Source organism: Vicugna pacos, chromosome 11, assembly GCF_048564905.1.
Source record: "Vicugna pacos chromosome 11, VicPac4, whole genome shotgun sequence".
Classification (NCBI taxonomy): domain Eukaryota; kingdom Metazoa; phylum Chordata; class Mammalia; order Artiodactyla; family Camelidae; genus Vicugna; species Vicugna pacos.
In genome coordinates this window covers 66,701,019-66,725,385 of record NC_132997.1, presented here as the reverse complement: position 1 = coordinate 66,725,385, position 24,367 = coordinate 66,701,019, and the positions used below count along the sequence as shown (strand labels likewise).

The window sequence follows — 24,367 nt, the reverse complement described above, 5'->3', positions numbered from 1 at the left end:
CACCTGGCATTTGCCTTGTAACCTAAGTTTGGCTTCTTCTTTAGAACAACTTCTTTTTCTACCTTCTCCTCCTCCTTTTTCTCTTTTATCCTTTTTCCTTCCTTTCTCTACTCCCCTTCTCTTCCTCTGTTTAGAAGATATATAATAAGCAAAAAGAATATCCTTCATAATCCTGTCACCCAAAGATAACCACTATTGTTCTGCTGTATATCTCTCCAGTCTTTTTCTACAAATATTAGGTATACAGTGAATGCACATGTTGTCCAAATACTGAAAGATGGGAGTGTTTAGGAATAGCTAAATTTCACTGTTCTAGGATTGACTTCAGGATACAACCATAAATTTGAAGATTTATAGAAGTTATTACAGTGTTGTTATTACAATTATAGTAAGGTTTGGCATTATGGTACAGGAACTTAATTTCTTAGCAGGTGTGGTCAGTGTAGTGAACATTTGTGATACTGGGGGCATGTTGACTTCCAGCTGAGATGAAACAAGGCTTAATGTATTTATTTATTTTGGTTTTTGAATTACTATTATTATTATTTTGGCTAGCTGTCAAGATGAGGCACTGTAAGTAGTAGTTTGTCTCCGACTTGCTTAAACTTTTGTCAAATACCTAACTTCTCTTTAACTCTTGGACCTTAAGATTTCCTTGGTGACGATGCTGCTTTGTGTGGTGCTTGACGGAGAATGAATCTGGATAATCTCAAAAGCAGTAGTAAGATCGTTGCCCTTCCGCAGATTCTTTTCCCTTCAGTTTTTACATGCAATTGCTGCTTCACACAACCAGCTGAGAGAAAAGCTGGTCCTTAAGCCTGGGCTCTGGAAGTGTGGCAGTGGAGCAGCATAATTGGCTTTCAAGATAACAAAGCTGTTTTCCAAATCTCCATCTGCATCTTGGCTTTCACTGCCTGCACACCAATTTCAGCATCTCCCCTGGGGAAGAATGACAAAAGAATCTTTACAGAGGTAATATGTGAAAAATGTTTGCTCCATCCAGGCACCTCAGTTCCTCACAATCGACTGCTTTCCCTGCAAGCAGCCCTTGGTTGCCTGTAAGCCTGCTCTTTGATATAGTTAGTAAGCATATTCTGTCGACGCCGTTATCTGCAAAGTACAGTGTTAGAATTTTCTTTTATTCAAGCAGCCTTTTCAAATATGTAATAACCAGTCATCCCATCCCGTCTTTGAACACCTCATATAAGGACAGTACAAAATCCCTTGGGTGTAGCGTAGTTTGCCTTTGGGTGGAGGAGAGTTTTATTCTGAAGTACATCTGGAATGCTCACCAACATTGGGATGCGAATCTTCGGATATTAACAGCAACTGTTTGAAAGATGGGCTTTGTTCACTTTGCTGATGTGGTATAACCCACATGGTGATGCAATCACTGATCACACAAGGTTCCACATCGAAACCACAGGTTGGATTTTGGCTGAGTCTGGAAACTGAAAATAGTTTCAGTGGATCCTTAAATAAATATAGAAATATATATATATATGTATGTATGTGTGTGTGTGTATATATATATATGAAATTTGTATAGGTGTAAAATATAATATTTCCAAGACATGACTGAGAATGTTCCAAATCTATAATTCGCTTTTAAAAATGACATCTTTTATTTATTTTAACTACAGTAAAATGTACATAACATGAAATTTACCACTTTAACCTTTTTTGAGTGTACAGTTCAGTGGCATTAGGTACATTCACATTGATGTGAAACTGTCACCACCATCCATCTCCAGAATTTTTTCACCATCCCAAGCTGAAACTTTGTACCCAATAAATAATCGCTCCCCACCCCTTCCTCCCTCCAGTCCCTGGCTACCACCATTCCACTTTCTTTGTCTATGAATTTGACTCCTCTAGTTACCTCATATAAGTGGAATCATACTGTATTTGTCCTTGTGTGTGGTTTACTTCACTTAGCATAGTGTTTTCAAGGTTTATCTATATTGTAGCATGTATCAGAATTTCCTTTTAAGGCTTAATAATATTCCATTGTATGTATATCCCACATTTTATTTATTTGTTTATCTGTTGGTGGGCATTTAGTTTGCTTCTACCTTTTAGTTATTGTGACTAATGCTGCTATGAGCTTATTCGAGTTAAACATCTTTAAATAGACTTTAAAAAAAATAATGAAAATAAGTGCTTTCTTGTGATCAGTTTTATTAGAGCACTGCCATGTCCAAGTTTGGTCAATGCCTGTCTCACAGACATGAAAACACCCAAGCACTTTGAAGAGTGTTTAACTGAGAGCCTCAGTATTTGCCTGAGGTCAGGAGAGCAGTTTCATAATACTTCTGAGCAGTCTCACCAGTGAACTTGGCAGCAGCCTTGAGTGAGGCCTGTCAGGCTTCTTGGAAAACAGCCTGGTGTTTTCATGTCTTTTGCTCTGGTAGCTCTTGCCCATCAGTACCTCAAGAGGGAAAATTTGAAAATAGCATTGGTTTCTCAACTCAGCCTTAGCTGGTAAAATTCTCATCTGAACCCTTTCTGGGTCCACAGACATGATTTATTTAGGCAGTTTGCTGTTCTGTAAGCCTGGCTCACCATTTGGGAAGGGAGTTGAGGGTCTGGGCTGTGGACTGTGTACACCCAGCAAGCACTCTTGATTAAACTCGTGTATTTTTCCAAGTGTATCTGGTAGGGGATGCCTGCTGGAGAATGTAGCGCAGCAAACTCCCCCGACACCATTTGGTGGTCCCCTGGCTTAGTAACATACGGCCATCCTGCAGCGATGTCTTGGGCACTTCTGTGTGGAGATGTGGGAAATTGGGGTTAGCTTCCTGTTTTGTGGTAAGGGAAATGAAATGTTTTGTAACTTGACAGGCTAGCTAAGAATCAGATATGATTAACCACGGTTATTTAAATAACACCAGTCAAGTTGGTTTGCTTACGTGGCCCACATTGTCTAAAGGCACCTGACATTCCTGAAGAGGGCGGCCTGTCCGTGAGCTTACTGCCAGCATTGCGGACTGCAGTTTTATATTAAGAGTCTGTTTTCTTTCTGTATGATCCTTCTTTGTTTAATCAATTTTTGGCGTCTTTCTTGGTCTTTTTACTGATAGGTACGTGTATAGATTTGTAGAGTTGTGGAGCAGATTTTAAAAAGTCTTTGATTTCAGTAGGGGACCTCTGGAACAAAGTAACATACATGTCTGATACTCAGTCATATAATTCAGATATTTGGTGAGTCACTTTTGGCCAGCTGTCAAATATTCTACTTTAAAGAACAACTGTAATACTGTCTCTAATAATTCTTGGATTCAAAATGCAAGGTATAATTAGAGATGCATCTCTGGGAAAAAAGGTAATTGGGGTCTTTTTGTACCATTACAGTTTTGGGTGTAGCAAACTAACCTGGCCCTGCATCAGTTATCTAGGCAAACAGTTGCCAGTTGAGAGTTGAAGTCTGTTTTTCGTGATGCATTTGGTGGCTGAATGGGAGTGCCGGTTCTGAGCTGCAGACTCTGTTGTGCTGTGGCCCTTGGTAAGTCATGGTGGTGGTTCTGCGTGGGCTCGAGGGGCTTCTGATGTTGACTTCTGACCCTCTGGCATTGAAGGCTGTCTTGGAGCCCTGTTCTTTCATTTCCTTTTCCCTCTAGTTTGTCTTGTTCCTCTGTCTACATGTAGCGGCCAAGTTTTGTACACTCTCCAGTAACACATGTTTAAAGATAAATAGTATCAGAAATTGATTTTAAGAATTCATTTCTTTTTCTCTCATAGGTTTGTTGCCAATTGCATCTTTAAGATTCACTTCAAATGTTATGGTGGTTTAATTTAAAATAGTCATGCAGTGTTTCTTTTATGACTGTAGAGGATTGTATGGTTAGTTTACCACTCAATTTCCTTTATTGCTTTGAGTTAACATTTGGAGGTACTATTCTGATACTGTATACCTCTAGATTGTAGTTTCTTGGATTTTTTTTTAATTTACTGAACTGCCTGGTGGAGATTTTTTTTTTAAAATAAGATTCACTCATTTATGGAGCCCAGAAGTTTATGAAAAATGAGGGACAGAGTGTCAGATATTGGGAGACATACAACATGGTGTAGTGAAAATGAAACCAAGGCTTTTGGTCCTTGGTAGCGATGGGTTTGGGCAGAGATGGCCTGGTCTGCCAGTGCGGTCTTTGTACTTAAGTTAATCGAGTCTTAATTTCCTCATCTGTAAAATGGGCACTATGATGCTCGTCTTACACGCCTGTTATGGGGTCGTGTCTGTAAATCCCCAGCACACTGCAGTGTGGAGGAAGTGGTAGTGGTTATTGCTAGGGCTCCTCTCCTGAGGCCAAAATATACTAGAAAGTGATTCTATTTTTCTGTTTTGTTTTTTTTTTATCGTTTACCATTCCAAATGATATGGAGGTAGAAATGAGGAAAGTCTAGACTGACTGAAAACCTCATTTTATTGTTGGATTGAATTCATATCGTCTAAATTTGCGCATTTCTGTCTTGTCCCTTGATTGCTTTTTCCACTGTGGGATATAGGGTTAAAAACAAAATAGATTACAGTAAAATTTTCTCTGTCTAAAACCTTTGTAGAGGAGTCAGTCTGACTAGCCAATTCCTTCCCCAGGGAGTAGAGGCTTTACATTTTTTATTTTCATTTTAAATGTTTTTATTGGAATATTTTAAACAATTAGAAAATATAGAGAATAATATAATGAATATATATACCCGGCCCTCAATTTTATCAAATGTTTTATGTGTTTGATGTGTTTTGATGTATATATGTTATTATTATTATTTTTTAAACAAACATCCTGTCCCCACTGGACTGTGAGTTCGGAGACTTTGCTGTCTGATGCATGGGACAGTGCTGGGTGAGTGGCAGCCTCCAAATAAACACCGTGCATCCTCCAGGGCCTTCCCCTCCCTTCCTCCCGGAGGTAACGCTGTCAGGGATAGGCTAGCAAGTGATTGAGGAGGGAGAAAAATCATGTTAGGTTCAGCCAGTGATACAAATGTCAGTGAAATAAGGACTTCCCTGGAAGAACTCTTGGTGCCATGGTGTAAGGTAGGATAGATGAGTTCAGAAATAGTCCCTATAGAAACCAGAACATTCTCCCTGTATTTGTAGAGCCAGAGTGGCTGGTTATCAGAAGTAGCTGTTGGAATGAACTTTAAGAAGCAGAGATGGAGGCCAGGCTTCCTAGGCTGACAGGACAGTTGAGCCAGAGCTCAGCCGTGGGAACAATGTTTCTAGGGATTGGAACTAGGTAGTTCAGAGTAGCCTGGACTCTGTTATCAGAAGGGAGTAGGAGGAGAAAAATCAAATAGCCAAAGAACAAGACCACATAGCTCTTACTACATAAAACTACTAGTACTAGGCCCTCAATGGAGAAGTATAGCATACTAGATGAAAAGCTGACCTTCTGGAAGGAGAATACCATCTTGGATTAAAGTTTAGTTCCCCCCTTTTCTGGCTGTGTGGCCTCAGGTAAGCCACTTAACCTCTCTGAGCTTCAGTTCTGATGTGAGGGCTGTCCTCACTTTGGCTACTAAAGCTAGGAGCATGGAATTGAGTTCTTGCCCAGACATTCCACTGGGTTTTAAGAAGTCATCTTGACTGTGGGAATTCGAAATAGGCATCTAAATGATGAGAAGTGTGACTTTTTGGTCACTAATGTATAGAGTGATCTCATATTGAAGTCTTGGACAAAGTGACACAGTTCAAAGTGAGCCCAGCTTGCCCACTGGACCTGCACTTCTCGTATGTTGTGAAAAGACTAGCCTCTTCTCAGTCATCAGGATGGAATCAGGGAGTTATCCACAGTTCCTTCTCTTTTTCCCTTGTGCCCTTCCAGTCACCAGTGCAGGGTCATTTTACCTCTTTCTGATCTCTCTTGCTTTCATCCTTATTCCCAAGCCCTCATCGCTTCCTGCCTGGATTTCTGTACATACAGTTATCCACTTTCCGCCCTGTCTTCACTCCATTCTCCCAACTGCTGTCACAGCCCTCTCTCTAAACTGCAAAGGTGACCATGTGATTCCCCGCTTAACTGAGCCCGTGGTTCTGTTGCATCTCAGAGAAGCCTGAGCACCGGCTGAACACGAGTCTCCGTCGTTGTCCCTTGTCATCCCTCTCATCTACTCTTTCCCTTCCCCAGCGGGTCTTTCCTTCCATGCCTTCTGCCCACTTGCAATGCCTTTCTCCTGCTTGGCTCATCTAGTTTTTCTCACTTTTCAAGACTCAACTCAAACATCCCCTCATCTGCAAGGAGCACCCCTTTCCTAACCCAGCTGGCAGTCTGGGTTGGGAGTTCCCCCAAGCCTGCCTTGGTTAACCCACCGAGCACACTGGGTTGCAGTTGACCACTTAGCTGTTCTCAGAGTGAGCATGCTTGAAAGCACAGCCGGTTTGGTTTTTTTAAAACAATCTCATTCTTCTTAGTGCCTCACATGGTGTCTGACACATAGGAGGCTCTCAAAAAAGATTAGTAGAATATAAATGGATAAGAAATTACTTTTTTATCTTCCCAAAACCAGGAGGACTGTAACTGGGTAACAGAAGCATTCTTCCTCCCCACCTTTCTGTCTGTATTCATCCCAGCATCTGCTCAAGAGCCCAGCTGTGGTAGAAGAGAAGCATATGGTTCACTTGAAAGAGGCAGTTGGGATGTGATTGTGTGTGTATATTCACCCACCCCCCACCCCATACAGAGTAGCAGTGATGACACCTCAAATTTGTCTTTTTATTTGTATTCTCCTTAAGTGCTTCCACAGACATGATCTCATCCAGTGTGAGGTGTTGGTAGCCTTTGTGCTGGAAGGGAGTTTGTGACTGTCTCCATTTTGTAGACAGAGGAAAGGGAGACAAGGAGTGAAGAAGTTTGCCCAAAGTTAGTGAGTTGTTAGTGGCAGAAGAGACCAGACTTTGAGCTGAAGTCATCTGTTCTCCTTTTTAATAAGCGGCAGAACCAGGTTATATTGGATTGATGTTTTCACATATAACTATCAAAAAGGAAGACTGGCAGGAGGTATGGTGTTGGAAGTTTTCTGTGCATTAACTTTGCTTACAGGTATACTTTTTTTTAAATGGAGATACTGGGGATTGAACCCAGGACCTCATACATGCTAAGCATGTGCTCTACCACGGAGTTGTACTCAACCCCTGCTTTGGGTATACTTTTATTTAAACTGTTGATTTCTCTAATCTTCCTTCAGTTCTGGTTAAGTGCTCAGAATGGTAGTGTCACTGGGTTCATTTGGCTGAAGTAGCTGAGGCCCATTAGGTGGTATTCTGAGGTCAGCTCTGGACAGAGATGAAGCATTTGCCACATTTCAGTTGGCCAGTTTGGGAATATTATGGACTTCAAGCAATTTTCTTGCCTCCCAAACTAGTAAAGTGACAACCATAAAATCTTGGTCCTTTTTAAATTGTACTCTTTACATTCTGTTAAATCCTTTAAAAATGAATTTTTTTTTCTGTTCTGGAATTCTGGAGTATTTGCATAAGCTTAGGCAGGACAAGAAAATTTATCACCAGCACTCGACAGTCATATTGTTAATTTCCAGGAATTTCTAAAGTTTATAAATTGCAGCCACTGAGGTGGGCCGTTCCAGGGAAACAAAGCTGACATGTTTCATTAAATCCTGGGCTCCTAACAGCAAACATGCAGGTAGAATGAGACTGAAAATGTAAGGGCAAAACAATTAAGACACAACCAAGAAATGCTCAGACAGCAATGCAAGTTTTGGATGGTAGTCTTTTTGTTACTTTTTTGGTGGGGGGGAGGAGGCAGTCACTTACTCTCGCTCTCTGAAAAAATCTATATAGTTGTTTTTTTTTTTTTTTAAATCAGTCTTCACTCTTCTTGACTTTTTCAGCATTTGATCATTGAGTTATTCTAGCCCCTCTGGCCCCTGCCCCCATGAAAACTCTCTTCTTTTGACTTCTGTTATGCAAGAAATGGTGTTCTGAGTCTCTTCCTGTCTTTTCCCAGCTCCTGGCTACTTCTACTACTGTCACTCCACCATCTACACACATCAGTGGTTTTCACATTATTTTGTTCCCCGATAGTGTTTGTGTGAGAACATAGCAGTTTTTCCATGTCTGGGTATTTCTGCTTATTGTCCTCTGTCTTCCCATACTCAGTGCTTTAAAACAAATTGACTTTACAATGTTTGTGGTGGGAAAGGACCTTCAGGATCATTTGCCTCACTGTCTTATGTTAGAATGAGGTGAATAAGGCTCAGGGAAGTGATATGGCTTGTGTAATTTCACACAGTCATCCTTTGGCGAAATCAGGCTAGAAATCAAAGTTCTTGGTCGTCTGTCCCTCTCAGAGCCCTGTGTTGACTTCTTCTCACACACTGACTCTTCATGGTCTCCTGTACCATTATTGTCCCCTCGGCAAAGAACTTCATAGCTATTTGACCTTCACGTCACCCTTTCTCTGCAAACTGAATGTCAAATACCCATTCACCAAGATCTCCAGTTCTTTCTGTGATTTAAAATTTTTATTCTTTGGTAATTGAAGAAATTACAAACATTAAAATTCACTTTCTTGAAGCATGCAGTTCAATGAGTTTTAACCCAGGCATATAAACAGCATGTAGACCAATCTGTCTCCCCTCCCCCTGACACCTGGCAACACGGATTTGGTCTCTGTCACTGTAGTTTTGCTTTTTCTATAAAATCATATAAATTGGGTTATATGGAATATATCCCTTTGAGATTAGCTTCTTTCGTTTACATAATGCATTTGAGATTCATCTATGTTCTTGTGTGTATCAATAATTTGTCCCTTTTTGTTACTAAGTAGTACTCCACTGTATGGGTGTACCACTGTTTGTTTACCCATCATACAACCAATGTGTGAGAATCCTAGTGGATTTGCATCTCTACCAGCATTTTATATTGCCAGTTTTTAAAATTTAGCCATTCTGATAGGAATGTGGTGGTATCTCATTGTGATTTTAGTTTGCATTTATTTCTTTAAGGATTAATGATGTTGAACATCTTTTCATGTGCTTATTTGCTGTTCTTCTGCCTGTTACGTATATCTTCTGTCCATTATTATGTTTGTTTTGCCCACTATCATTATCATAGCACTATTCCATGTGGTTATTGTGCCTAGTTTTTTATGTCAGCATTGTTGCCCATGTAACACAGTATGTTCCAAGGCCAAGGCACTGAGCTAGGAACTTTATATATGTAATCTCACTTTACCTTTACAAAACCTCTATGAGATAAGTGGTGTTTTCCATTTTTATGGAGGCAAAATAAAGATCATATGCTCAAAAGATATTTATTGAGTGCCTACCATGTGCTATGTGAGCCAGGTATTATACCCATTGACTAATTCCGTGACTTTGGGCAAGCTGTTTAATCTTCGAGTCAATTTTCTTGTCTGTTAAATAGGATTCTGTATCACAACATTTTCTCTCTGGGTTATTGAGAGAAGGTTTTAAAGAAGAATGTAGGAAACACATTCAGCAGAAGGCCTAGAAAACGTTGGCAGTGGTTTCTTCTATTGTTTTCTTCAAACATTTCATACTGTGCTGAGATTGTTTCTGCCCCTTGCTGGCTACCTCCTTCTGGAAAACTGCCCCTTGGTGGGTCTTCTCCTTCACTCTGGATGAAATATTAGAACAAACACAAGATTTAGCCTTTTGCTTTTAAGAATGAATTGCATCAGTTGGTCAAAAAAAAATGGAATTGGACTAATTTTGGAGAGCAGCCCTATAGTGCTGCAGTTACTACTGCTCCTTCATCCTTCCCCTAAATGTAGAGGGGACCAGTTACCATGGAGATTGCTAGTAGCTAACCTGGGGGATGTGTTCCTAAGTTCACATTTCGTACTTTAAACACCCAATCTGAGGAATGGCAAAGGGAGACTAGAGAGGGACCATATCTCTCAGAGCAGTGATGTGTTCAATATTGCTGGAATTTAAAAAATTTGTCATTTACTAGTCATTCAATCAAGTTTTTTCTTTGTTGGCCAGATAATTTGGGATGACTTCCAGGAGACTGGAAATACTTTGAAGAGAGGTTGCTATTTGAAATGAGTACTGAAGATTTTCTAAAGTTAGTAATGGGAAAAAATGAGCCAAATGTTTTACTTTGAGTCCATTCCAGTTCCAGTGTTTATGTAAAAGTATCTAACTTTTACTAATACCATAAAGGGTTGATCTAGTTGGCAAGGTTATTCTGTTTAGGACAGAGAGAGAAAATCATAATACTAGTGGAAAAAAAATAACCATGACACAAAGATGGCCTTTTACAAATTGTCGTCATCTATTATGGAGTATTCGAGGCTTTGTTTGTGGAAGCCAGGGTGTGGTTCAAAGTGGCTCCCTGCTTTTTCCTGTTGGATAGCTGGAGTGCTTAATCCTTCAATTGTTAAACATGTATCTGATGCTTACCCTGCTCCAGGTCCATTTTATATGGTAAGTCTCTTTTATCCTCAGAGTAACCCTTTGAAGTAAGAGATAGCCCCATTTTGCAGATGGAAGGTTGTGTGGAGAGGCTGTTTGACTTGGCCAGTGAAACCCTGTAAGGAGATGGTGTTGAGCCCTGGTGTTGTGACTGTGCCTCCTGCTCTAGTTGGTGCCCATTCTGCCTCAGTCTGCCTCTCACAGAGGCACCAAGAAGCCAGCACACTTTCTTTCAATATGGCGTCTGTGTTCTTCATGGGTACTGTGTCTAGGACTAAGGCCAACACTTGCCTATCACAAGCCCTGGAGTTATGTGGTTTTATTTTGTCCAGAAAGCCCATTGTAGAAGGAGTATGAACTTTGAGTCAGCGACAAGGTTCAAGTAGTGTCTTCACCATGTTATTTATTGCCTATGTGATTTTGGCCAAGTTACTTAAACTCCCAGAGCCTAAATTTCTTCAACAGTAAAATGGAAATAATACATGCCTGGCAGAGATGTGGGGAGGATTAGAAATAATGCAGTAGAGCATCTAGCAAGTCCTTGGCACGTTGTAGATGCTTAGAAACTGGGAGCTACTATTAATGTCACCAGTGCAGGGCCTTCTGGTTGGTGGTGGGGGACTGAAAGAGCTGCCTACAGTGATGGTTAAGAATATGGATTCTGGAGTAAACTGGGTTCAAATCCTCATTCTACCGTTTATCAGCCGTGTACACAACTTAATTGCTATGTCTCAGTTTCCACCATCTGTAAAATGGGTATAGCAGTAGTTCCGGCCGCACAGGGGTAAATGATCATGAAGAGAGAACTGTCGAGAGATTGAGTGGAAATAACCCCATTTTGGTCATCTAGTGCCATTGTTTCAGTGACATAATATGAGCCTCCTTGAAGTTTACAGTAACGTTTCTTCTCCCCTTCCTGCCCAAAGTGAAAGAATTTCTCATTTTTTTGTATTTAATGCCAACAAAAATGTTTAATACCACGATTTTACTAGAAATGCAGATTAAATTATCACAGAAATTATGATCTCCACCTCAGGAAATTGAATTAAGTAATCAAAAAAGGATGTCTTTTTGTACAAAGAATACCTGAGTATTTTTTTTGTAGAATTAAGACATATAAAATTAGATATAGTAAATAACAATCTCATCTTATAGGTGAATATATAACAAACACAACCAGCTCTATATTTTAAAAAAAAACACTATTTCATTGAAATGCCTGGACTCTCCTCCTTTAATATTGAACTTGGCTGGGTTGCATTTGAGTTAATTTTTTTCCCCCTTCAAGTTGACAGCATTAAGAGGGCACCACGATGTGAGTCCAGCAGGAGGAAAACAGTCTCTGAATTTAACGTATGTCTAGAAATCCAGTTTGACTTCTATGCCGTGGGCAGTGTGTAGTGCTAGCTGGGTCTGCATCATCATTCTGAAGTCTGTACCGAAGTCCTGTGACTAATATGTCCCAGCTGTCTGGGTCACTGCTTTGGAGTACTGTTTATTTGCAGTGGTGATGCTGCAAATAGGAAAAGCTTTCCCTTTTGTTGGTTGAAAGCTTTGCTGGTAATTAGCAAAACAAGCATGCCTCTTATTTGGCAGCTAAAGAGTCAAAAGTACACAACTACTTTGGAAAACAATTTGGCATTACTGAGATGAGTTGAACATGTGCAGCCCCCAGCCCAGCTCTCCTCCCTTAGGTACATGCCCTGGAGAAACTCTCGCTGTGTGCACCAGGGGACGAACACTAGAATATAATGACATTATTTGTAATAGCAAAACCCCCCAAGTCCCCAGATGATCCTCAACAGTAGAATAGAGCAGTCAACTGTGGGTAAGTTCACACAGTGAGAACTATGTGGTGGTGAAAAGTCAACTGCTGTCATGTGAGTCAACAGGGATGAATCACAAAATCACAATCGTAAGAGGTGAGTCTTAAAAGAATGCATACAGTCTGGTTTCCTTTGTATTAGGCTTACCACCAGGTAGAACACAGCAACGTACTGAGAATACCCATGTGGTAAAACCATAGAGAGGAGCAAAGGAATGATTAACTCAAAATTCGGCTAGTGATTATCTATAATGAGGAGAATGGAATGGGGGGCGGGCAATCGGGAAGGGGCACGCAGGCCTTTTTTTTAAAAAACAAAACAAAAATAAAACACACCCCAGCACCACCAACTGGGTATTAGGTACACAGGATTCACTTTCTTCTTTAAGCTGACGTTTATTTTTTGACGTATGTTGTGACGTGTTAGTTATCACTGCATAACAAGTTCCCTCAAAATTTAGCAGCCTAACACGCTGATAAGCCTTCATTATCTTGCACAATTTCTCTGGGGGTTGGGACATCAGGAGCAGCTTAGCTCGATGGTTCTAGCCTGGGTGGGGGGTCTCCTGGGGTCACAGTCAAGATGTCAGCTGAAGTAGCAGTTGTCTAAAGGCTTGACTGGCCCAGAGGATCTGCTTCTCAGAAGGCTTACCTGGCTGTTGCCAGAGGCCTGGGTTCCTCACCATGTGGGCCTCTATGGAGCAGCTGTGGTGTCCTTGTGATGTGGCAGCCAGTTTCCCTGCCAGGACAGACCTAGCCTTTGAAGGCACATCCCATCATTTCCCCCGTATTGTCTTGGCTTGACGTGCTAGCCCTGTTCAGTGTAGGAGGGGACTTCACAAGAGCCTGAGTGCCAGGAGGCAGGGATCACTGGGGGCCATGTTGAAGCCTGGCCACTGTGGTTAAGTACTTTTTAATATAATATGTTTCACAATAAAATATTTCTCGAGACAGACAAAATTGGTAGGCTTATTTGTCTTTAGTTAGGATGCAAAATTCTGATGAAAATTAATGTCAATGCTGAATGTATTACCGTTCAATATGGGGTTGAAGAAAAGTCAGTGGTTTAATGTGAGTAACTAAGTGGCTTGAACCTGCCTGACAGGAATGCGCATGCGGGCTGGGTGGGTGGGACGTGAAGAGGGCAACCTCGGTAACATTCAGAGCGGGATGTGTGGTGTAGAGGTGGGAATATATGGATCTAGACTTCATTGCACCGGTACCTAGACCTGCAAAAATGTGGGGCTCCTGAATTTGCAGAGAATTCTCCACAGTAGGGGCCATTGGGAGCTTCCTGGACTCACTGTGATATGAAAATCCCTGCCAGCTTCACATGGTCTCCCAAGGTCATCTTTAATGAAAAAGAAGGGAGAGTCCACCCCTCACTCCCTTCCCCTACATGTAAGGGTGTAGCTGGAAATGAATAGGCAAGGAAGGATAGGAGTTTGAGCTTACACATTCTTGCAGTGATTGCATTCAACTCCATAATGCCTATCTGTTTCGATGTTTACAACTTACATTACTGATTCATTTGCTTATCCTTCCCTCCCCAAAATCTGGGGGTGAAGTTGATGTTTCCTAAGGTCCATCGAGTCTTTTTCCTTAGTTTTGTGCAGCTCCTGGCATAAACACGTGGTCTGTATTCCTGGGGTCCAGATGCTCTTGTTTAATAAGGCATCGAGACCCGTCCTGTCTTTTATGTGAGTTGCAACATCCTTGTGAATAAGTCTTCCATCCTGCAGGGGAGGTAGCTGCTTGGAGAGCTTCTCTTGACTTTCGATCAGGCTAATGGGTAGGGGAGACAGGACTAAAAACCAGGTGCTGGGGGTCCCTGACTAGCTTTCCTTGGACTTCTGGACACCAGCACCTATACATAGTAGACATCAATGCCTCTAAACCTTTGTGCATTGCAGGCAGAATTTTGGTAATCAGCAGATGAAGGGCCACTTTAGGCTGTCGTGTTGGGACACCACGTTCTCTCCAACCTGAGCTCTGATGCTGCTTCCATCTTTATTGGCAGAGCAGTGTCTGTGCCATTATATTCTATTGTATTTTACATTTTATAGAAATGAATGGGTGGGGAGGTTATAGCTCAGTGGTAGAGTGCATGCTTAGCATGCCTGAGGTCCTAGGTTCAATCCCCAGTATCTCCATTAAAAAAAAAAAGAATTAAAATAAATAAACCTAAGTACCCCCTTACAAAAATAAATAAATAAATAAATAAAAGTTAAAAAAAAACATGAATGGAAAATCCTCAACGGCAAGTGGTAATTGTCTCTTGCTGTGGCAGAGATAAAAATTACCAGGGGTGCCATGTGCTTGTCTTACTTCCCTTGGCCAAGTGTGCTCTCTTGAGAAAGAAGGGAGAAGAATGAAATATATATATAATGTCAAAAATACATTAAGTGTTATTGTGTTTTAAAAGGAAGTAGAATTACTAGTAGTAATTATAGTAATTGGTAATCATAATTATAGTATTAATGGTACTGTTAAGAATGATTATTATACACTGTCAAGGAATAAACTGCAGCATGTGCTTGTCCCCTCACCAGCAGTGACATGTGAATGGGTTGTTTGGCCGTTGGGCCTTGAGCTTGGTTTTCAGGAGAGCATCGTGGTGGGCGGGGTGGGGAGGGAGGGCACAGCCTGTACAGTGAGATAAGCCCTGGGGCCAGAAGCCCTAAGTTGCAGTTTTATGTCTGGTGTTTTTCTAGTTGAATGTTCTTGTCATACATCATCTGTGACACTTAGCTGCCTCCTCTGGAAAATGGAATCAGGAAATGCTGTGTACCTCAGGGCTGTGGGGAGGATGAAACGTAACTGGTGATGCCAAAATGCAAGCTGTGGTGGAGGCGTTGCGAATGTGACGTGCAGGCCGCTGGGCCACTTTGCCCCACAGTGTGTATTGTAGCTGAGTGTGCAGTCGATTGGGTCTGACCAGCTTTGCCTAAAGGGACTCCAGGATGATCAGTGGTTCTCATGTACAAGGGTACGGGGATGCCTTCCAAGTGTGGTCGCAGAAATCCAAAGTTATATTCAAGCTCAAGCCCCTGAGGCCCCAGTTTTTGTTTGAGTGAATTTTCGGGCTTTGTCACTGCCCTGAAGTTTATGTGAATTGAAAGAAACTTACTGAGGAATTCCTTTGTTGCAGAAGTTCTAAGAGTGAGTGAGGCTAATGGTTGTTCCCCACATTCAGTATGTGATGGAATCATTTTTTCCTTTTTCAGTTTTCTCCTTTTTAAAAAAATTACAGCAGTATTTTCATCTACAGGCTTAAGAACATTTTCTCAACTGAAATAGCATTAACTTAATAAAAATCCTCAGTAATCACATGTTGTCTTGCTTATTCTTGCAGGGTGAGGGCAGCATGAACATCCCTAAATGTGCCTCTGGGCATGTTTAGCCATTCGTTTTTGATTAGGAGAAAGAAGACGGCCATCCACTTGAAAAGTGAGTGAAGATTTCTATGCATCATTTTATTATAAAAATTTTCAAACATACCAAAGAGTTAGAGAATGTGCACTGAGTTCCCATGTATCCACTACCTACATTTAACAGTTGTTACATTTTAGTGCGTGTGTGTGTGTGTGTGTGTGTGTGTGTGTAGGTTTGTACATTTTTTTTCTAAAACATGTTAAAGTAAATTGCAGACATCATAACATTTTATCCTACATTCTTGAGGATGCAGTTTCTAAAAACAGAAATATTCTCCCCGAGAGGCATTTTAGACCATTCATAAACTCTATGACATAGAATCATTTGATTAAACACAGTTATAATTTCCTATCAAAAGATGTAATTTTGAATTTTTATTCCCTTCGTAGATGATATAGATAAGGTCAGATGTAAAAACTTTTAAACAGTGATTTCTTTAACAGACAGACCTATAATATGAATTTGTTTGATACGAGAGACATCTGAATATAAAGGATTGGAATTCGCATGATGCATGTGCCCTGTATACACCGGAGAGGATCACTAAGCTGTCTCCACTCCTGGTAATCTGCGCATCTGCCGCACTGTGGCTGACGGTTATTGTTAGGTCCGGGATCTGATGACCACTCTTGGCTTCCTCCTGGTCGGCATTCACAGGTAGACCCGTCTCAGATTGCTTTGGCAGTTCGGAGTCTTTTACGGTTCTATGTAAATTTTGGAATTGTTTGTTCTAGTTCTGTGAAAAGTGTCATGAGTATTTTGACAGGGGTTGCATAGGATCTGTAGATTGCTTTGGGTAGTACAGCCATTTTGACAATATTAATTCTTCCAATCCAGGAGCACAAGATATCTTTCCATTTCTTTGTATCATCTTCAATTTCCTTCACAATGTTTTACAGTTTTTGGAGTATAGGTAACCTCCTTGGTTAAGTTTATTTCTAGGTGTTTTGTTGTTTTTGATGCAGTTGAAATGTTTATGCCAGTTATGAAATTCTGGTTTTTGAAGTGAAAAAAAAAAAAAGAATGAAAGGCTGGCTGCAAGTGGCAAAATAGCCTTCTTTCTTGTGGGTGAGTTGTATTCTATTACTTATATATACCACATCTTCTTTATCCATTCATCTATTGATGTGCACATAGGATGCTTCCGTATCTTGGCAATTATAAAGAATATTGCTGTTAATAGCAAGATGTATGTATCTTTTTGAATTAATTCTTATTTTGTGGTTGGCTTTATTCCTTTGATAACTATGTAAGTTTAAAAAGCTAAAGCTCTAAACTTTCTTAGAAACAAAGAATAGTACATATATGTAAATTTAAAAATATGTGCAGTATATTGTGTGTATGTATTTACATGCAATATATTGTATATGTGTAGACAAATTTTAACAATTCTACCTAATAAAATTGAAAAATGAAAAAAACCCCAAAATAAACAAAATATCCTTCCAATGTGGAATACAGAAAAAAAAAAAAAAAGACAACAAAAAAACCCAAGTAGACTGGTATCTGTGATCTAATGTGATCAAAGGTCTTAGTTGATTTTTTTGACCCTGAACTTATAGGAGAATGTGAAAAGAACATGAGTGATAATGTCAAGTTGAGTTAGTATATTAAAATCAATAATAGAATCAAAATGATTCCCAGCCCCATAATTTTGACTGCCTAAATTAAAACTTTACATAGAATCTTAAAGATATGTTCCACTGTGAATATAGTTTTAGATATTACACATTAAGGCCAGTCACACAATGAGTCATTACAGCTCTGGTTCTTGCAGGGTGGCTGTTGGCTATTCTGCATTCTAATCTCAGTTACATTTTATTTATGGTATCTTCTCCCAGTGGTCCCTGAGTATTGAAGCTTTTCTTTATAGAAGTTTATGACCTAGAGTTATCCATTTAGAGCATGATTTTGAAAGGAGTCTACTTAAGTGAGCCCTTTAGGCTAGCGGCATTTTCTTATATTCTCGTTTCTGATTTAGAACAAAAAGTTAATGACAGACGTAAAGTTTCTGAAAGGCACTGAAATATTCCAAAGAAGCTGGAACTGGAATTACAAATATCTCAGAATGATCTAGTTTGCTTTTTCACTTTTTGGCCGCTGCCTGGTTATGCTTTGAAAAGATGACGAGGAGTGAATGGGGCTCCACATGAGGCAGGAAGGCTTTGAAGGATGGTGGAAGGAAAGGCATATGGGGCCCTAGATGGGGCCTTCAACTGGCTCTCTGGCCCTGGACCACTTAGATATGGGGTAATTTTTTTTAAATTTTCTTTTGAAATAGAACATACATACGGAAAATATGCATATTGTAAGTGGACGGCTCAGTGCAGTTTCTAAACTGAGCACACTCATGTAACCAGAACCCAGATCAAGAAACAGAACGTTTTTGTCCCAGCCTCAGGCCTCCTCTAGACACTACATACTAGACATTATCTGCTCTGTGAGTAACTACTTTTTTGACTTCCAGGAGCATAAATTAGTTTTGCCTGTTTTTGTGTGTGTGTATGTGTATATGTGAGTATGTGATATATGATTATGTAATGCAGATTGTACCCTTTTGTGTTTGGCTTTTCTCATTCAACAATGTATTAGAGAGATTCCTCCGTATTGTTGCATGTTGTTACAGATTGTACGTTTTCATTGCATTCCATTGTGCGTGAATACAGCCATTTATTCATTCTCTTAGATGCAGGTGATATTTTGGGGTTCATCCACCCAGAGCACCCTGTGGCAGAAATGAGGGTTAAACCAAGGTTTCATCCTTTTTATGGTTACAATTGAGGTAGTCCAGGGTTGTCTAACCTCTGTCCAACTTTTGCTGTGATATGAAAGAGCAATCTAGGTAGCAGATAGAAAATTGAGACATAGTTGAAAGAGATTGGTTTTTCAGTCCTGTAATGATTCCTGTTTCTTTTCCTGTGACTCACCATGTCCCCTTTCTCTTTGTTCCCAGCTGGCCCACATTTTCTCCATCTTCTCTGCCATAATGACTTTCTGAGCCCCTCCAAGGAGACAGTGACTATATCAAATAGACAATCAATACATACTTAAAATTCAGTAGGTGTTGATATTAGATGTTAGATGAAGGGTGAAGAATTGAAAGTCACCATTTTATACCCGACATACAACAGGCACTCTGTAAATATCTGTTGGCTAAATAGATGAATAACAAAAGGCATGAACACTAAAATTAATGGGCTTGCTCTTGAGGAGACTGTGTTATGGTTATGGATTCATAGGTACAGACATGGCCTTCATTCCCGGAAACCAGTTGTACTGTAGATTTCAGGATATAATTTCAGAGGCTTGTGTGGGCCAGGCTTGTAACATGATGGAGATTAGCAGTAGTAGCAGGTTGCCCAGGAAGGAGTGATAGAGGTGTGGAGAATGAGTGTAAGTGCCCTGTCTAACTTTTGACCCAATAAAACATGTCTGACTGAAGTTATCAAGTTCAGCAATGTCCAGCCTTTAGGGACTAGAGTGCTCATTGTAAGAAGGTGGTTCCCATGGGATTTGGATGTTTTTATGTAAATAAAGTTTTATTCAAACACAGTCACGCTCATTTGTTGATGTATCTTGTGACCACTTTTGTGCTACAACAACAGAAGTGAGTAGTTGTGAAAGACATTGAGTTGAGTGTTTGCAGCAGTGACCATATGGCCCACAATGCCTAAAATATTTACCATCTGGCCCTTTACGTAAAGGTTTGCCAACTCCTGCTTTGCTTCATCAAAACAGGGACGTAGTAGTAATAACCTCCGTAGTCATGAAGTAGTCTGAGCCTGTTAGCGCTAGTGTTCATGCCTTTAGTTGTTCATTTATTTATCCAACAAATGTTTACAGAGTGCCTGTTGTATGTCAGGGGTAAAATGGTGATAGATACAGTTCATACCCTTGTGGACTTTACAGGAGACTCCTATGAACTTGGAGTTCCATTCTAGGATTGTGCTTTCTATGAATCAGACCAAAAGTGTAATTTGGAAGTAGAATTACCATATCCTCAATTTTAAACTAAAATGTTAGCTATTTTTGTTAATTTTATAAATTTGATAAACACTTATTCTGTGTAGTCTAATGGTTACTTCAGTTATAAAAGAGTATGTAGTATGATGTACATAGAAGTGATTATGTGTTTAAAGGCCCTGCTTGTTTCAATGTGATAACAGAGACGGAAAGCAGTATGTCTGGATAGGGCTGGTGAGCTTTGCAGTGCTTGTCAGAGCAAGCCCAGCAGTCCTGCCGTCCTGGGCCAGGATAATAATAAAGACTAAGCCTCAACGGAAAGAACAGCACACAGGGTAGTAACATTTGGAATGTAGTAAAGCAAATTAAGCTATCTCTTTTGGTATGCTGATCTGTTTGCTTACTTGAGGTCATAAAAGTTTGTTTCTTCTTAATAGGAAGTTATGGAGGGCAGTGTAATGAACATGGAAAATAGAGAACTATCTTTTATATTTCTCTAAGGAATGTGAAACTCGTTTTTAACATCATTTTAACTCATTAATTAGCATTTTTATATACATTGATACATGATTTATGACAATTGAGTGGACACCTGAGCTGTGAGTGACTGTCCCTCCCACCCCCAGACTGTGCTCAGACAGATAATAAGGAAACACTGTCCACTCATCTCAGTAAACCATTGGAAGCCATAGTGGCTGCATTGCCTTCTTCCGCTCGAGGGATCTTTTAGGAAGTCAGATTGGATGTTTGCATGAATGTTGTAGTTACAGTTATTTAGCCCCGTGTAATGATTTGAAGATGTGAAAAAGTGTGAAGTTCTGACGATGTTTACACATTGCCTTAGGAGCCGTCTGACGTCATGTGGCATGCTGCTTGCCACCTTTTAAGGCAGTGATCTGGGGACCAACAGTGCTTTCTTCTGAAATCTAAGACTCTCGTGAGAGTTGGTCTGAAGGAACTATGGGGAATGGATGCTAGCTGGTGCAATGGGGAGTTTAATGAATATGATTAAAAGTCCATACTAGTTTCTTTTGTTTCCAAAATTAATAAATAAAGATTTAGTTCCTCTTCTTTATGAGGGAGAAATTATATAATTGCATACATACTTTCTGCTTTTTGTGTTTAAAATGTTTTTAAAAATTTAATCCAATTCTTCATTTTAGTAATTTTTTGTAGTGGTTTGTATTTAAGGGTAACTGAAAAATGAGAAAACCGAGAGAAAATAAATATCACAGATGTTTTCCTTACAGAGCTGAAAACTGTAGGCTTAACTATTTTGGTTAAAAGTTAAGTTTTATGGAACAAATTTGATGATAGGCCAGTTCACTTGATCTGAGGCATTAAAAAAACTGGATCTTATGTTCTTTGTAAGATGGAGTTCTTTTGTCTAGAGCTTCAGCTTCAGGAGTTTTTAATTTGTCAAGGCTACCTAATTAAAATTTACTTTCTCAGTCTCTCAAGTTTTATTTTTAGAGAGGGGAATGTACTGAAGTGCCAATGAATATAACTTGATAGAACAAAACATGTTTTAGAAAGAGTCAGGGTGATTCTCTTCGTTGCAAGAAACAGAAAACCCAATTCGAAGTATCTTAAGTGAACAGGTTTATCAGTTCAGGTAGTTGGAAGTCTTGAGATGGATCTGACTTCAGGAAGGGCTATACTGGGGGTCCAAACAGAGTCACGAGGATCGTTCTTGGCTGCATGTTCTTGGGCTACAGATGGAGACTTCTAGCAGATTCGGGTTGACCTCATTGAAGTGACCATTTCCAAGATACTACATCAACAGCATCCTTGGCCTCATGCCTAGTGCTAGACAAGTCACTGTGGCCAGGGACATCGGTCTGCCCTGATTGGCTTGCCCATGTCACCTGCTTCGCACCTAGAGTCTGAGGTTAGCAGCACCTCTTCAGCTGAAGATGAAGCACTGATTGATGACAGAAGGGAATGGCTCCCGCCAGAAGTATGGAAATCAGTGGAGTTACTAGGAGAGTCACTGCGTGCTGGGAGGCAAACTGATAGTAACAGTAATAAAATAAGAACTGTATCTTTTTATGGTTTGCAGAGCATTTTCAGGTATATTTTCTTGTTTGATCTGAAAGAAGCATTAGGGAGGCAGGATAAAGAAGTAATTAAGAAAATGGACCCTGGGGCCAGACTGCGTGGGGTCAGTTATTAGTCACATCAGATTTTGGCAGATACTTAACCTCTTGATGCCCTGGTTTCCTCAACTGTACAGCAGGGATAAAGGTGTCTACATTATAGAGTTCTGGGAAGGATTAGATTAATGGGTATTTTTGCAGGGCACTTAGAACAGTCCCTGGTGGATGCTGGTCTCTCTGTCCCTCATCATTGCTGTTGATCTTTGAGACAACCCTGCCAGCAGCATGTTCTTGTCATATGACAGGTGTGCATGTGGAAGTCCCGAGTCACATGGCCTGTAAGGGTGGCACCAACAGCAGTAGGTCTCCTGACTTCTTCCCTGCCCGCACAGTTGCCTTTGTGTCATGATTGTGGATTGTGTTTGGATTAATAATAAATCAGGGAAGCAGAGAGGAAAAAAACTCCTACAAAGTAGGCCTGCTGTTTGGAAGTACCTACGTATACAAGCAGGGTAGCATTACCTACATATTCTATTTGCAAGCTAATTTTTAGCTTTCCAGGTATAGAATGCCCCTGGGGATATTTAGGGGACATTACTGGGAGGACATTCACAACGGCAGTGTTCCACCCTGGTGGGCACATGCTTGGGACAGTCAGCCATATCCAGGGTTGGCGCTCATTCCAGAAGTATTTGCTGATTGTTTAATCAGATCCAGTATTCTGAGCTTTAGAGGAAACTAAGACTTTTGTGGCTGGGAGGTGAGTTGAGCCCATCAGTGTGGTGTGAGGATGTAATTTTGGACAGAGAGGCTTGGACCACCCCAAGATGCTGCTTTCCAAGGCCTTTAGCCAGTTCTGTCTAGAAAAAGACACCATTTTCCTCAGTAAGAATATATCCCCACCATGTGGAGAATGTTTTGTGGGGAAATTATTCAAATGACTTAATGGAGTCTTGCCCTGGGGATTTGGACTTTGGTATGACCCAGACATCTAAGAAGGGTCATATTGCTTTCTGAGGATATAGACAATGACTTCTTTGTACTTACTGAGGACTCAAGACACTGTGTCACTGTGGATAATCTGTAATATAGCCCCCCCAAATATGCAGCTATACACACAAGGAAAAACCTAGCAGAAACCACAATTTTGGCTCTCCCTACAGTGCTTTTGAGGAAAAAGGGTGCTATTTAGCATTCCCAAAGCTGGCTTCCTGCGCCGACCCACCAGCTTCCCTTTGGGAAAAACTCTGCCCTGCAGTGACGTGTCCTCCCCCGCTGCCACTGTGCCTGTTACGTGGGAGGCGCTCAGATATTTCTTGAATGAACAAACCTATCTGAACTAAGCCTTTGCCTTCATTTTCAATTTCTTTTGACAAGAAATCGTTTACCATGTAGATGTCTTCAAGAATTTCAGCGTGAACACGCTACATGATAGTGTCTCTTTAGCTGAAAGTGGTGGTGCCTGAGTATGGGTTCCAACACCTGGTTTTACAATGGTATTTATATTCCAAATAACAACACCTATTCAGAGAGTAAAAGGATTAGCTACTAATTCTGTAGAAACCACCCTAGTTTGCCAAATGCGTGTGAGAATCATAAAAAGTTCTTAGATTTAATCCTACTTACTTGTTCTTAGCGCCTTGGGAGCTTTTTGTCTTGCTTGTAGTCTGGGATTGAATATTATTAGATTCTTCATTGTCTTTAACCTGACCCCATTTTATCGCTGAAAAAACAGGGGCAACCTTGTTTCCTGTATGTTGAGAACAAAAGTAATAACATCATTATTCACTATGTGATGGGTATTACCCTGAGTTTTTGTTGATTATCCTGTTTAGCATTCTCAACAGGTCTGTGACCATTATTTTCTAGGTGATGAAACTGAGGTACAGCCAGCGTGTGCCTGAGTGGCTTCAGGCCTGCTTGTAGCACTCACACGTGCTGAATTGCCAGTAGGTGGGGGCCAGTGTTTGGTCAGGGGCTCTCAAACTACCTGCGTATTGGAATCACCCTTAGGGCATTAAAAGCACTCCATGTCCATGTCCAGGTATCCTCCCTGCTTTGTTCCCTCGTGTTCTTATTTTACTTGGCCTAGGATCTCAGGTGAAGGTGCTGTGCTGTCAGAATTGAGAACCGTTGAACTAGAGCAGTGGGTCTTAAAATTTGGTCCCCAGAACAGCAGCATCAGCATCACCTGGGTGACTTGGAAGACGTAGAATTTCTTAGGTCCCACCCAGACCTACTGAATTGACACTCCAGGAGTGAGGTCTAGCAGTCAGTGTTTTAACAGGCCCTCTGAGTGATTCCTTTTTTGTTAAGTTGTAAAAAACATGAACTTCATCACTGTAACCATTTCTGAGTTTACAGTTAAGTAGTGTTAACTATATTCACATTATTGTGAAACAGATCTCCAGAACTTTCTCATCTCGCGAATCTGAAATTCTATACCATTAAACAGTTCTCCTCTCCCTGCTTCCCTAGCGCCTGGTAACCAGCATTTTGCTTTCGTTTCTATGAATTTGCCTACTTTAGATAAGTCATGAAAGTGGAACTCCAGGTGATTTTTATACTCGTTCAAGTTTGAAAACCCCTGAGCTCCAAAATTTGATTTGGCTTATCCCACATCATTAATATCACCCATGTTGTA

General features: G+C 40.5%; 1 protein-coding gene across 13 annotated transcripts in view; it reads left to right on the top strand.

The window, feature by feature from the left end:
- SGMS1 (sphingomyelin synthase 1) overlaps nucleotides 1–24,367 on the top strand; it is a 264,644-nt gene that overhangs the window by 14,546 nt on the left and 225,731 nt on the right. For 11 of the 13 annotated variants that reach the window (XM_072971533.1, XM_072971541.1, XM_072971531.1 and 8 more), the window contains exon 2: nucleotides 15,582–15,676. The gene's annotated coding sequence lies outside the window, so the exon portion shown is untranslated. Of the gene's footprint in view, nucleotides 1–3,409; nucleotides 3,506–15,581; nucleotides 15,677–16,300; nucleotides 16,319–24,367 lie in introns of those variants that run through there. The other 2 variants (XM_072971532.1, XM_072971540.1) reach the window with 2 other exon arrangements.